The sequence below is a fragment of the Lepisosteus platostomus genome, chromosome 10, assembly GCF_059453375.1.
Source record: "Lepisosteus platostomus isolate fLepPlt1 chromosome 10, fLepPlt1.hap1, whole genome shotgun sequence".
Classification (NCBI taxonomy): domain Eukaryota; kingdom Metazoa; phylum Chordata; class Actinopteri; order Semionotiformes; family Lepisosteidae; genus Lepisosteus; species Lepisosteus platostomus.
The window spans coordinates 27,796,067-27,809,465 of NC_142620.1; positions in this window are offsets into that span (position 1 = coordinate 27,796,067).

The following is a 13,399-nucleotide window of genomic DNA, read 5'->3' on the forward strand; positions in this document are numbered from 1 at the left end:
GTGATTCCAGGAGTTGAGAAAACGCGTTTATTTCGGGCTGAAAAACACGTTTTGAAAAGTGTTCTGTTCCTGCCCTATAACTTACATGTTGTTGACCAAAGTTGCCAAAACGTGTTTATTTGTGCTGAAAAACACGTTTTGACAACTTCTGCACACTGGGGTTAAGGGCTGACTCAGTGGGCTCTTCTGAGCCAGTCAGTTACACTGTGATTCCAGGAGTTGAGAAAACGCGTTTATTTCGGGCTGAAAAACACGTTTTGAAAAGTGTTCTGTTCCTGCCCTATAACTTACATGTTGGTGACCAAAGTTGCCAAAACGTGTTTATTTGTGCTTAAAAACACGTTTTGACAACTTCTGCACACTGGGGTTAAGGGCTGACTCAGTGGGCTCTTCTGAGCCAGTCAGTTACACTGTGATTCCAAGGGTTGAGAAAACGCGTTTTTTTCGGGCTGAAAAACACGTTTTGAAAAGTGTTCTGTTCCTGCCCTATAACTTACATGTTGGTGACCAAAGTTGCCAAAACGTGTTTATTTGTGCTGAAAAACACGTTTTGACAACTTCTGCACACTGGAGTTAAGGGCTGACTCAGTGGGCTCTTCTGAGCCAGTCAGTTACACTGTGATTCCAAGGGTTGAGAAAACGCGTTTATTTCGGGCTGAAAAACACGTTTTGAAAAGTGTTCTGTTCCTGCCCTATAACTTACATGTTGTTGACCAAAGTTGCCAAAACGTGTTTATTTGTGCTGAAAAACACGTTTTGACAACTTCTGCACACTGGGGTTAAGGGCTGACTCAGTGGGCTCTTCTGAGCCAGTCAGTTACACTGTGATTCCAAGGGTTGAGAAAACGCGTTTATTTCGGGCTGAAAAACACGTTTTGAAAAGTGTTCTGTTCCTGCCCTATAACTTACATGTTGGTGACCAAAGTTGCCAAAACGTGTTTATTTGTGCTTAAAAACACGTTTTGACAACTTCTGCACACTGGGGTTAAGGGCTGACTCAGTGGGCTCTTCTGAGCCAGTCAGTTACACTGTGATTCAAAGGGTTGAGAAAACGCGTTTATTTCGGGCTGAAAAACACGTTTTGAAAAGTGTTCTGTTCCTGCCCTATAACTTACATGTTGTTGACCAAAGTTGCCAAAACGTGTTTATTTGGGCTGAAAAACACGTTTTGACAACTTCTGCACACTGGGGTTAAGGGCTGACTCAGTGGGCTCTTCTGAGCCAGTCAGTTACACTGTGATTCCAGGAGTTGAGAAAACGCGTTTATTTCGGGCTGAAAAACACGTTTTGAAAAGTGTTCTGTTCCTGCCCTATAACTTACATGTTGGTGACCAAAGTTGCCAAAACGTGTTTATTTGTGCTGAAAAACACGTTTTGACAACTTCTGCACACTGGGGTTAAGGGCTGACTCAGTGGGCTCTTCTGAACCAGTCAGTTACACTGTGATTCCAAGAGTTGAGAAAACGCGTTTATTTCGGGCTGAAAAACACGTTTTGAAAAGTGTTCTGTTCCTGCCCTATAACTTACATGTTGTTGACCAAAGTTGCCAAAACGTGTTTATTTGTGCTGAAAAACACGTTTTGACAACTTCTGCACACTGGGGTTAAGGGCTGACTCATTGGGCTCTTCTGAGCCAGTCAGTTACACTGTGATTCCAAGGGTTGAGAAAACGCGTTTATATCGGGCTGAAAAACACGTTTTGAAAAGTGTTCTGTTCCTGCCCTATAAGTTACATGTTGTTGTCCAAAGTTGCCAAAACGTGTTTATTTGTGCTGAAAAACACGTTTTGACAACATCTGCACACTGGGGTTAAGGGCTGACTCAGTGGGCTCTTCTGAGCCAGTCAGTTACACTGTGATTCCAGGAGTTGAGAAAACGCGTTTATTTCGGGCTGAAAAACACGTTTTGAAAAGTGTTCTGTTCCTGCCCTATAACTTACATGTTGTTGACCAAAGTTGCCAAAACGTGTTTATTTGTGCTGAAAAACACGTTTTGACAACTTCTGCACACTGGGGTTAAGGGCTGACTCAGTGGGCTCTTCTGAGCCAGTCAGTTACACTGTGATTCCAGGAGTTGAGAAAACGCGTTTATTTCGGGCTGAAAAACACGTTTTGAAAAGTGTTCTGTTCCTGCCCTATAACTTACATGTTGGTGACCAAAGTTGCCAAAACGTGTTTATTTGTGCTTAAAAACACGTTTTGACAACTTCTGCACACTGGGGTTAAGGGCTGACTCAGTGGGCTCTTCTGAGCCAGTCAGTTACACTGTGATTCCAAGGGTTGAGAAAACGCGTTTTTTTCGGGCTGAAAAACACGTTTTGAAAAGTGTTCTGTTCCTGCCCTATAACTTACATGTTGGTGACCAAAGTTGCCAAAACGTGTTTATTTGTGCTGAAAAACACGTTTTGACAACTTCTGCACACTGGAGTTAAGGGCTGACTCAGTGGGCTCTTCTGAGCCAGTCAGTTACACTGTGATTCCAAGGGTTGAGAAAACGCGTTTATTTCGGGCTGAAAAACACGTTTTGAAAAGTGTTCTGTTCCTGCCCTATAACTTACATGTTGGTGACCAAAGTTGCCAAAACGTGTTTATTTGTGCTTAAAAACACGTTTTGACAACTTCTGCACACTGGGGTTAAGGGCTGACTCAGTGGGCTCTTCTGAGCCAGTCAGTTACACTGTGATTCCAAGGGTTGAGAAAACGCGTTTATTTCGGGCTGAAAAACACGTTTTGAAATGTGTTCTGTTCCTGCCCTATAACTTACATGTTGGTGACCAAAGTTGCCAAAACGTGTTTATTTGTGCTGAAAAACACGTTTTGACAACTTCTGCACACTGGGGTTAAGGGCTGACTCAGTGGGCTCTTCTGAGCCAGTCAGTTACACTGTGATTCCAAGAGTTGAGAAAACGCGTTTATTTCGGGCTGAAAAACACGTTTTGAAAAGTGTTCTGTTCCTGCCCTATAACTTACATGTTGTTGACCAAAGTTGCCAAAACGTGTTTATTTGTGCTGAAAAACACGTTTTGACAACTTCTGCACACTGGGGTTGAGGGCTTACTCATTGGGCTCTTCTGAGCCAGTCAGTTACACTGTGATTCCAAGGGTTGAGAAAACGCGTTTATTTCGGGCTGAAAAACACGTTTTGAAAAGTGTTCTGTTCCTGCCCTATAACTTACATGTTGTTGACCAAAGTTGCCAAAACGTGTTTATTTGTGCTGAAAAACACGTTTTGACAACTTCTGCACACTGGGGTTAAGGGCTGACTCAGTGGGCTCTTCTGAGCCAGTCAGTTACACTGTGATTCCAGGAGTTGAGAAAACGCGTTTATTTCGGGCTGAAAAACACGTTTTGAAAAGTGTTCTGTTCCTGCCCTATAACTTACATGTTGTTGACCAAAGTTGCCAAAACGTGTTTATTTGTGCTGAAAAACACGTTTTGACAACTTCTGCACACTGGGGTTAAGGGCTGACTCAGTGGGCTCTTCTGAGCCAGTCAGTTACACTGTGATTCCAGGAGTTGAGAAAACGCGTTTATTTCGGGCTGAAAAACACGTTTTGAAAAGTGTTCTGTTCCTGCCCTATAACTTACATGTTGTTGACCAAAGTTGCCAAAACGTGTTTATTTGTGCTGAAAAACACGTTTTGACAACTTCTGCACACTGGGGTTAAGGGCTGACTCAGTGGGCTCTTCTGAGCCAGTCAGTTACACTGTGATTCCAGGAGTTGAGAAAACGCGTTTATTTCGGGCTGAAAAACACGTTTTGAAAAGTGTTCTGTTCCTGCCCTATAACTTACATGTTGGTTACCAAAGTTGCCAAAACGTGTTTATTTGTGCTTAAAAACACGTTTTGACAACTTCTGCACACTGGGGTTAAGGGCTGACTCAGTGGGCTCTTCTGAGCCAGTCAGTTACACTGTGATTCCAAGGGTTGAGAAAACGCGTTTATTTCGGGCTGAAAAACACGTTTTGAAAAGTGTTCTGTTCCTGCCCTATAACTTACATGTTGGTGACCAAAGTTGCCAAAACGTGTTTATTTGTGCTGAAAAACACGTTTTGACAACTTCTGCACACTGGGGTTAAGGGCTGACTCAGTGGGCTCTTCTGAGCCAGTCAGTTACACTGTGATTCCAAGGGTTGAGAAAACGCGTTTATTTCGGGCTGAAAAACACGTTTTGAAAAGTGTTCTGTTCCTGCCCTATAACTTACATGTTGTTGACCAAAGTTGCCAAAACGTGTTTATTTGTGCTGAAAAACACGTTTTGACAACTCCTGCACACTGGGGTTAAGGGCTGACTCAGTGGGCTCTTCTGAGCCAGTCAGTTACACTGTGATTCCAAGAGTTGAGAAAACGCGTTTATTTCGGGCTGAAAAACACGTTTTGAAAAGTGTTCTGTTCCTGCCCTATAACTTACATGTTGTTGACCAAAGTTGCCAAAACGTGTTTATTTGTGCTGAAAAACACGTTTTGACAACTTCTGCACACTGGGGTTAAGGGCTGACTCAGTGGGCTCTTCTGAGCCAGTCAGTTACACTGTGATTCCAGGAGTTGAGAAAACGCGTTTATTTCGGGCTGAAAAACACGTTTTGAAAAGTGTTCTGTTCCTGCCCTATAACTTACATGTTGGTGACCAAAGTTGCCAAAACGTGTTTATTTGTGCTGAAAAACACGTTTTGACAACTTCTGCACACTGGGGTTAAGGGCTGAATCAGTGGGCTCTTCTGAGCCAGTCAGTTACACTGTGATTCCAAGAGTTGAGAAAACGCGTTTATTTCGGGCTGAAAAACACGTTTTGAAAAGTGTTCTGTTCCTGCCCTATAACTTACATGTTGTTGACCAAAGTTGCCAAAACGTGTTTATTTGTGCTGAAAAACACGTTTTGACAACTTCTGCACACTGGGGTTAAGGGCTGACTCAGTGGGCTCTTCTGAGCCAGTCAGTTACACTGTGATTCCAGGAGTTGAGAAAACGCGTTTATTTCGGGCTGAAAAACACGTTTTGAAAAGTGTTCTGTTCCTGCCCTATAACTTACATGTTGTTGACCAAAGTTGCCAAAACGTGTTTATTTGTGCTGAAAAACACGTTTTGACAACTTCTGCACACTGGGGTTAAGGGCTGACTCAGTGGGCTCTTCTGAGCCAGTCAGTTACACTGTGATTCCAGGAGTTGAGAAAACGCGTTTATTTCGGGCTGAAAAACACGTTTTGAAAAGTGTTCTGTTCCTGCCCTATAACTTACATGTTGGTTACCAAAGTTGCCAAAACGTGTTTATTTGTGCTTAAAAACACGTTTTGACAACTTCTGCACACTGGGGTTAAGGGCTGACTCAGTGGGCTCTTCTGAGCCAGTCAGTTACACTGTGATTCCAAGGGTTGAGAAAACGCGTTTATTTCGGGCTGAAAAACACGTTTTGAAAAGTGTTCTGTTCCTGCCCTATAACTTACATGTTGGTGACCAAAGTTGCCAAAACGTGTTTATTTGTGCTGAAAAACACGTTTTGACAACTTCTGCACACTGGGGTTAAGGGCTGACTCAGTGGGCTCTTCTGAGCCAGTCAGTTACACTGTGATTCCAAGGGTTGAGAAAACGCGTTTATTTCGGGCTGAAAAACACGTTTTGAAAAGTGTTCTGTTCCTGCCCTATAACTTACATGTTGTTGACCAAAGTTGCCAAAACGTGTTTATTTGTGCTGAAAAACACGTTTTGACAACTCCTGCACACTGGGGTTAAGGGCTGACTCAGTGGGCTCTTCTGAGCCAGTCAGTTACACTGTGATTCCAAGAGTTGAGAAAACGCGTTTATTTCGGGCTGAAAAACACGTTTTGAAAAGTGTTCTGTTCCTGCCCTATAACTTACATGTTGTTGACCAAAGTTGCCAAAACGTGTTTATTTGTGCTGAAAAACACGTTTTGACAACTTCTGCACACTGGGGTTAAGGGCTGACTCAGTGGGCTCTTCTGAGCCAGTCAGTTACACTGTGATTCCAGGAGTTGAGAAAACGCGTTTATTTCGGGCTGAAAAACACGTTTTGAAAAGTGTTCTGTTCCTGCCCTATAACTTACATGTTGGTGACCAAAGTTGCCAAAACGTGTTTATTTGTGCTGAAAAACACGTTTTGACAACTTCTGCACACTGGGGTTAAGGGCTGAATCAGTGGGCTCTTCTGAGCCAGTCAGTTACACTGTGATTCCAAGAGTTGAGAAAACGCGTTTATTTCGGGCTGAAAAACACGTTTTGAAAAGTGTTCTGTTCCTGCCCTATAACTTACATGTTGTTGACCAAAGTTGCCAAAACGTGTTTATTTGTGCTGAAAAACACGTTTTGACAACTTCTGCACACTGGGGTTAAGGGCTGACTCAGTGGGCTCTTCTGAGCCAGTCAGTTACACTGTGATTCCAAGGGTTGAGAAAACGCGTTTATTTCGGGCTGAAAAACACGTTTTGAAAAGTGTTCTGTTCCTGCCCTATAACTTACATGTTGTTGACCAAAGTTGCCAAAACGTGTTTATTTGGGCTGAAAAACACGTTTTGACAACTTCTGCACACTGGGGTTAAGGGCTGACTCAGTGGGCTCTTCTGAGCCAGTCAGTTACACTGTGATTCCAGGAGTTGAGAAAACGCGTTTATTTCGGGCTGAAAAACACGTTTTGAAAAGTGTTCTGTTCCTGCCCTATAACTTACATGTTGTTGACCAAAGTTGCCAAAACGTGTTTATTTGTGCTGAAAAACACGTTTTGACAACTTCTGCACACTGGGGTTAAGGGCTGACTCATTGGGCTCTTCTGAGCCAGTCAGTTACACTGTGATTCCAAGGGTTGAGAAAACGCGTTTACATCGGGCTGAAAAACACGTTTTGAAAAGTGTTCTGTTCCTGCCCTATAAGTTACATGTTGTTGACCAAAGTTGCCAAAACGTGTTTATTTGTGCTGAAAAACACGTTTTGACAACTTCTGCACACTGGGGTTAAGGGCTGACTCAGTGGGCTCTTCTGAGCCAGTCAGTTACACTGTGATTCCAGGAGTTGAGAAAACGCGTTTATTTCGGGCTGAAAAACACGTTTTGAAAAGTGTTCTGTTCCTGCCCTATAACTTACATGTTGGTGACCAAAGTTGCCAAAACGTGTTTATTTGTGCTTAAAAACACGTTTTGACAACTTCTGCACACTGGGGTTAAGGGCTGACTCAGTGGGCTCTTCTGAGCCAGTCAGTTACACTGTGATTCCAAGGGTTGAGAAAACGCGTTTTTATCGGGCTGAAAAACACGTTTTGAAAAGTGTTCTGTTCCTGCCCTATAACTTACATGTTGGTGACCAAAGTTGCCAAAACGTGTTTATTTGTGCTGAAAAACACGTTTTGACAACTTCTGCACACTGGGGTTAAGGGCTGAATCAGTGGGCTCTTCTGAGCCAGTCAGTTACCCTGTGATTCCAAGGGTTGAGAAAACGCGTTTATTTCGGGCTGAAAAACACGTTTTGAAAAGTGTTCTGTTCCTGCCCTATAACTTACATGTTGGTGACCAAAGTTGCCAAAACGTGTTTATTTGTGCTTATAAACACGTTTTGACAACTTCTGCACACTGGGGTTAAGGGCTGACTCAGTGGGCTCTTCTGAGCCAGTCAGTTACACTGTGATTCCAAGGGTTGAGAAAACGCGTTTATTTCGGGCTGAAAAACACGTTTTGAAAAGTGTTCTGTTCCTGCCCTATAACTTACATGTTGGTGACCAAAGTTGCCAAAACATGTTTATTTGTGCTGAAAAACACGTTTTGACAACTTCTGCACACTGGGGTTAAGGGCTGGCTCAGTGGGCTCTTCTGAGCCAGTCAGTTACACTGTGATTCCAAGAGTTGAGAAAACGCGTTTATTTCGGGCTGAAAAACACGTTTTGAAAAGTGTTCTGTTCCTGCCCTATAACTTACATGTTGTTGACCAAAGTTGCCAAAACGTGTTTATTTGTGCTGAAAAACACGTTTTGACAACTTCTGCACACTGGGGTTAAGGGCTGACTCAGTGGGCTCTTCTGAGCCAGTCAGTTACACTGTGATTCCAGGAGTTGAGAAAACGCGTTTATTTCGGGCTGAAAAACACATTTTGAAAAGTGTTCTGTTCCTGCCCTATAACTTACATGTTGGTGACCAAAGTTGCCAAAACGTGTTTATTTGTGCTGAAAAACACGTTTTGACAACTTCTGCACACTGGGGTTAAGGGCTGAATCAGTGGGCTCTTCTGAGCCAGTCAGTTACCCTGTGATTCCAAGGGTTGAGAAAACGCGTTTATTTCGGGCTGAAAAACACGTTTTGAAAAGTGTTCTGTTCCTGCCCTATAACTTACATGTTGGTGACCAAAGTTGCCAAAACGTGTTTATTTGTGCTTATAAACACGTTTTGACAACTTCTGCACACTGGGGTTAAGGGCTGACTCAGTGGGCTCTTCTGAGCCAGTCAGTTACACTGTGATTCCAAGGGTTGAGAAAACGCGTTTATTTCGGGCTGAAAAACACGTTTTGAAAAGTGTTCTGTTCCTGCCCTATAACTTACATGTTGTTGACCAAAGTTGCCAAAACGTGTTTATTTGTGCTGAAAAACACGTTTTGACAACTTCTGCACACTGGGGTTAAGGGCTGACTCAGTGGGCTCTTCTGAGCCAGTCAGTTACACTGTGATTCCAGGAGTTGAGAAAACGCGTTTATTTCGGGCTGAAAAACACGTTTTGAAAAGTGTTCTGTTCCTGCCCTATAACTTACATGTTGGTGACCAAAGTTGCCAAAACGTGTTTATTTGTGCTTAAAAACACGTTTTGACAACTTCTGCACACTGGGGTTAAGGGCTGACTCAGTGGGCTCTTCTGAGCCAGTCAGTTACACTGTGATTCCAGGAGTTGAGAAAACGCGTTTATTTCGGGCTGAAAAACACGTTTTGAAAAGTGTTCTGTTCCTGTCCTATAACTTACATGTTGGTGACCAAAGTTGCCAAAACGTGTTTATTTGTGCTGAAAAACACGTTTTGACAACTTCTGCACACTGGGGTTAAGGGCTGAATCAGTGGGCTCTTCTGAGCCAGTCAGTTACCCTGTGATTCCAAGGGTTGAGAAAACGCGTTTATTTCGGGCTGAAAAACACGTTTTGAAAAGTGTTCTGTTCCTGCCCTATAACTTACATGTTGGTGACCAAAGTTGCCAAAACGTGTTTATTTGTGCTTAAAAACACGTTTTGACAACTTCTGCACACTGGGGTTAAGGGCTGACTCAGTGGGCTCTTCTGAGCCAGTCAGTTACACTGTGATTCAAAGGGTTGAGAAAACGCGTTTATTTCGGGCTGAAAAACACGTTTTGAAAAGTGTTCTGTTCCTGCCCTATAACTTACATGTTGGTGACCAAAGTTGCCAAAACGTGTTTATTTGTGCTTAAAAACACGTTTTGACAACTTCTGCACACTGGGGTTAAGGGCTGACTCAGTGGGCTCTTCTGAGCCAGTCAGTTACACTGTGATTCAAAGGGTTGAGAAAACGCGTTTATTTCGGGCTGAAAAACACGTTTTGAAAAGTGTTCTGTTCCTGCCCTATAACTTACATGTTGTTGACCAAAGTTGCCAAAACGTGTTTATTTGTGCTGAAAAACACGTTTTGACAACTTCTGCACACTGGGGTTAAGGGCTGACTCAGTGGGCTCTTCTGAGCCAGTCAGTTACACTGTGATTCCAGGAGTTGAGAAAACGCGTTTATTTCGGGCTGAAAAACACGTTTTGAAAAGTGTTCTGTTCCTGCCCTATAACTTACATGTTGGTGACCAAAGTTGCCAAAACGTGTTTATTTGTGCTGAAAAACACGTTTTGACAACTTCTGCACACTGGGGTTAAGGGCTGACTCAGTGGGCTCTTCTGAGCCAGTCAGTTACACTGTGATTCCAGGAGTTGAGAAAACGCGTTTATTTCGGGCTGAAAAACACGTTTTGAAAAGTGTTCTGTTCCTGCCCTATAACTTACATGTTGGTGACCAAAGTTGCCAAAACGTGTTTATTTGTGCTGAAAAACACGTTTTGACAACTTCTGCACACTGGGGTTAAGGGCTGAATCAGTGGGCTCTTCTGAGCCAGTCAGTTACCCTGTGATTCCAAGGGTTGAGAAAACGCGTTTATTTCGGGCTGAAAAACACGTTTTGAAAAGTGTTCTGTTCCTGCCCTATAACTTACATGTTGGTGACCAAAGTTGCCAAAACGTGTTTATTTGTGCTTAAAAACACGTTTTGACAACTTCTGCACCCTGGGGTTAAGGGCTGACTCAGTGGGCTCTTCTGAGCCAGTCAGTTACACTGTGATTCAAAGGGTTGAGAAAACGCGTTTATTTCGGGCTGAAAAACACGTTTTGAAAAGTGTTCTGTTCCTGCCCTATAACTTACATGTTGGTGACCAAAGTTGCCAAAACGTGTTTATTTGTGCTTAAAAACACGTTTTGACAACTTCTGCACACTGGGGTTAAGGACTGACTCAGTGGGCTCTTCTGAGCCAGTCAGTTACACTGTGATTCCAAGGGTTGAGAAAACGCGTTTATTTCGGGCTGAAAAACACGTTTTGAAAAGTGTTCTGTTCCTGCCCTATAACTTACATGTTGGTGACCAAAGTTGCCAAAACGTGTTTATTTGTGCTGAAAAACACGTTTTGACAACTTCTGCACACTGGGGTTAAGGGCTGACTCAGTGGGCTCTTCTGAGCCAGTCAGTTACACTGTGATTCCAAGAGTTGATAAAACGCGTTTATTTCGGGCTGAAAAACACGTTTTGAAAAGTGTTCTGTTCCTGCCCTATAACTTACATGTTGTTGACCAAAGTTGCCAAAACGTGTTTATTTGTGCTGAAAAACACGTTTTGACAACTTCTGCACACTGGGGTTGAGGGCTTACTCATTGGGCTCTTCTGAGCCAGTCAGTTACACTGTGATTCCAAGGGCTGAGAAAACGCGTTTATTTCGGGCTGAAAAACACGTTTTGAAAAGTGTTCTGTTCCTGCCCTATAACTTACATGTTGTTGACCAAAGTTGCCAAAACGTGTTTATTTGTGCTGAAAAACACGTTTTGACAACTTCTGCACACTGGGGTTAAGGGCTGACTCAGTGGGCTCTTCTGAGCCAGTCAGTTACACTGTGATTCCAGGAGTTGAGAAAACGCGTTTATTTCGGGCTGAAAAACACGTTTTGAAAAGTGTTCTGTTCCTGCCCTATAACTTACATGTTGTTGACCAAAGTTGCCAAAACGTGTTTATTTGTGCTGAAAAACACGTTTTGACAACTTCTGCACACTGGGGTTAAGGGCTGACTCAGTGGGCTCTTCTGAGCCAGTCAGTTACACTGTGATTCCAGGAGTTGAGAAAACGCGTTTATTTCGGGCTGAAAAACACGTTTTGAAAAGTGTTCTGTTCCTGCCCTATAACTTACATGTTGGTGACCAAAGTTGCCAAAACGTGTTTATTTGTGCTTAAAAACACGTTTTGACAACTTCTGCACACTGGGGTTAAGGGCTGACTCAGTGGGCTCTTCTGAGCCAGTCAGTTACACTGTGATTCCAAGGGTTGAGAAAACGCGTTTATTTCGGGCTGAAAAACACGTTTTGAAAAGTGTTCTGTTCCGGCCCTATAACTTACATGTTGGTGACCAAAGTTGCCAAAACGTGTTTATTTGTGCTGAAAAACACGTTTTGACAACTTCTGCACACTGGGGTTAAGGGCTGACTCAGTGGGCTCTTCTGAGCCAGTCAGTTACACTGTGATTCCAAGGGTTGAGAAAACGCGTTTATTTCGGGCTGAAAAACACGTTTTGAAAAGTGTTCTGTTCCTGCCCTATAACTTACATGTTGTTGACCAAAGTTGCCAAAACGTGTTTATTTGTGCTGAAAAACACGTTTTGACAACTTCTGCACACTGGGGTTAAGGGCTGACTCAGTGGGCTCTTCTGAGCCAGTCAGTTACACTGTGATTCCAAGAGTTGAGAAAACGCGTTTATTTCGGGCTGAAAAACACGTTTTGAAAAGTGTTCTGTTCCTGCCCTATAACTTACATGTTGTTGACCAAAGTTGCCAAAACGTGTTTATTTGTGCTGAAAAACACGTTTTGACAACTTCTGCACACTGGGGTTAAGGGCTGACTCAGTGGGCTCTTCTGAGCCAGTCAGTTACACTGTGATTCCAGGAGTTGAGAAAACGCGTTTATTTCGGGCTGAAAAACACGTTTTGAAAAGTGTTCTGTTCCTGCCCTATAACTTACATGTTGGTTACCAAAGTTGCCAAAACGTGTTTATTTGTGCTTAAAAACACGTTTTGACAACTTCTGCACACTGGGGTTAAGGGCTGACTCAGTGGGCTCTTCTGAGCCAGTCAGTTACACTGTGATTCCAAGGGTTGAGAAAACGCGTTTATTTCGGGCTGAAAAACACGTTTTGAAAAGTGTTCTGTTCCTGCCCTATAACTTACATGTTGGTGACCAAAGTTGCCAAAACGTGTTTATTTGTGCTGAAAAACACGTTTTGACAACTTCTGCACACTGGGGTTAAGGGCTGACTCAGTGGGCTCTTCTGAGCCAGTCAGTTACACTGTGATTCCAAGGGTTGAGAAAACGCGTTTATTTCGGGCTGAAAAACACGTTTTGAAAAGTGTTCTGTTCCTGCCCTATAACTTACATGTTGTTGACCAAAGTTGCCAAAACGTGTTTATTTGGGCTGAAAAACACGTTTTGACAACTTCTGCACACTGGGGTTAAGGGCTGACTCAGTGGGCTCTTCTGAGCCAGTCAGTTACACTGTGATTCCAGGAGTTGAGAAAACGCGTTTATTTCGGGCTGAAAAACACGTTTTGAAAAGTGTTCTGTTCCTGCCCTATAACTTACATGTTGGTGACCAAAGTTGCCAAAACGTGTTTATTTGTGCTGAAAAACACGTTTTGACAACTTCTGCACACTGGGGTTAAGGGCTGACTCAGTGGGCTCTTCTGAACCAGTCAGTTACACTGTGATTCCAAGAGTTGAGAAAACGCGTTTATTTCGGGCTGAAAAACACGTTTTGAAAAGTGTTCTGTTCCTGCCCTATAACTTACATGTTGTTGACCAAAGTTGCCAAAACGTGTTTATTTGTGCTGAAAAACACGTTTTGACAACTTCTGCACACTGGGGTTAAGGGCTGACTCATTGGGCTCTTCTGAGCCAGTCAGTTACACTGTGATTCCAAGGGTTGAGAAAACGCGTTTATATCGGGCTGAAAAACACGTTTTGAAAAGTGTTCTGTTCCTGCCCTATAAGTTACATGTTGTTGACCAAAGTTGCCAAAACGTGTTTATTTGTGCTGAAAAACACGTTTTGACAACTTCTGCACACTGGGGTTAAGGGCTGACTCAGTGGGCTCTTCTGAGCCAGTCAGTTACACTGTGATTCCA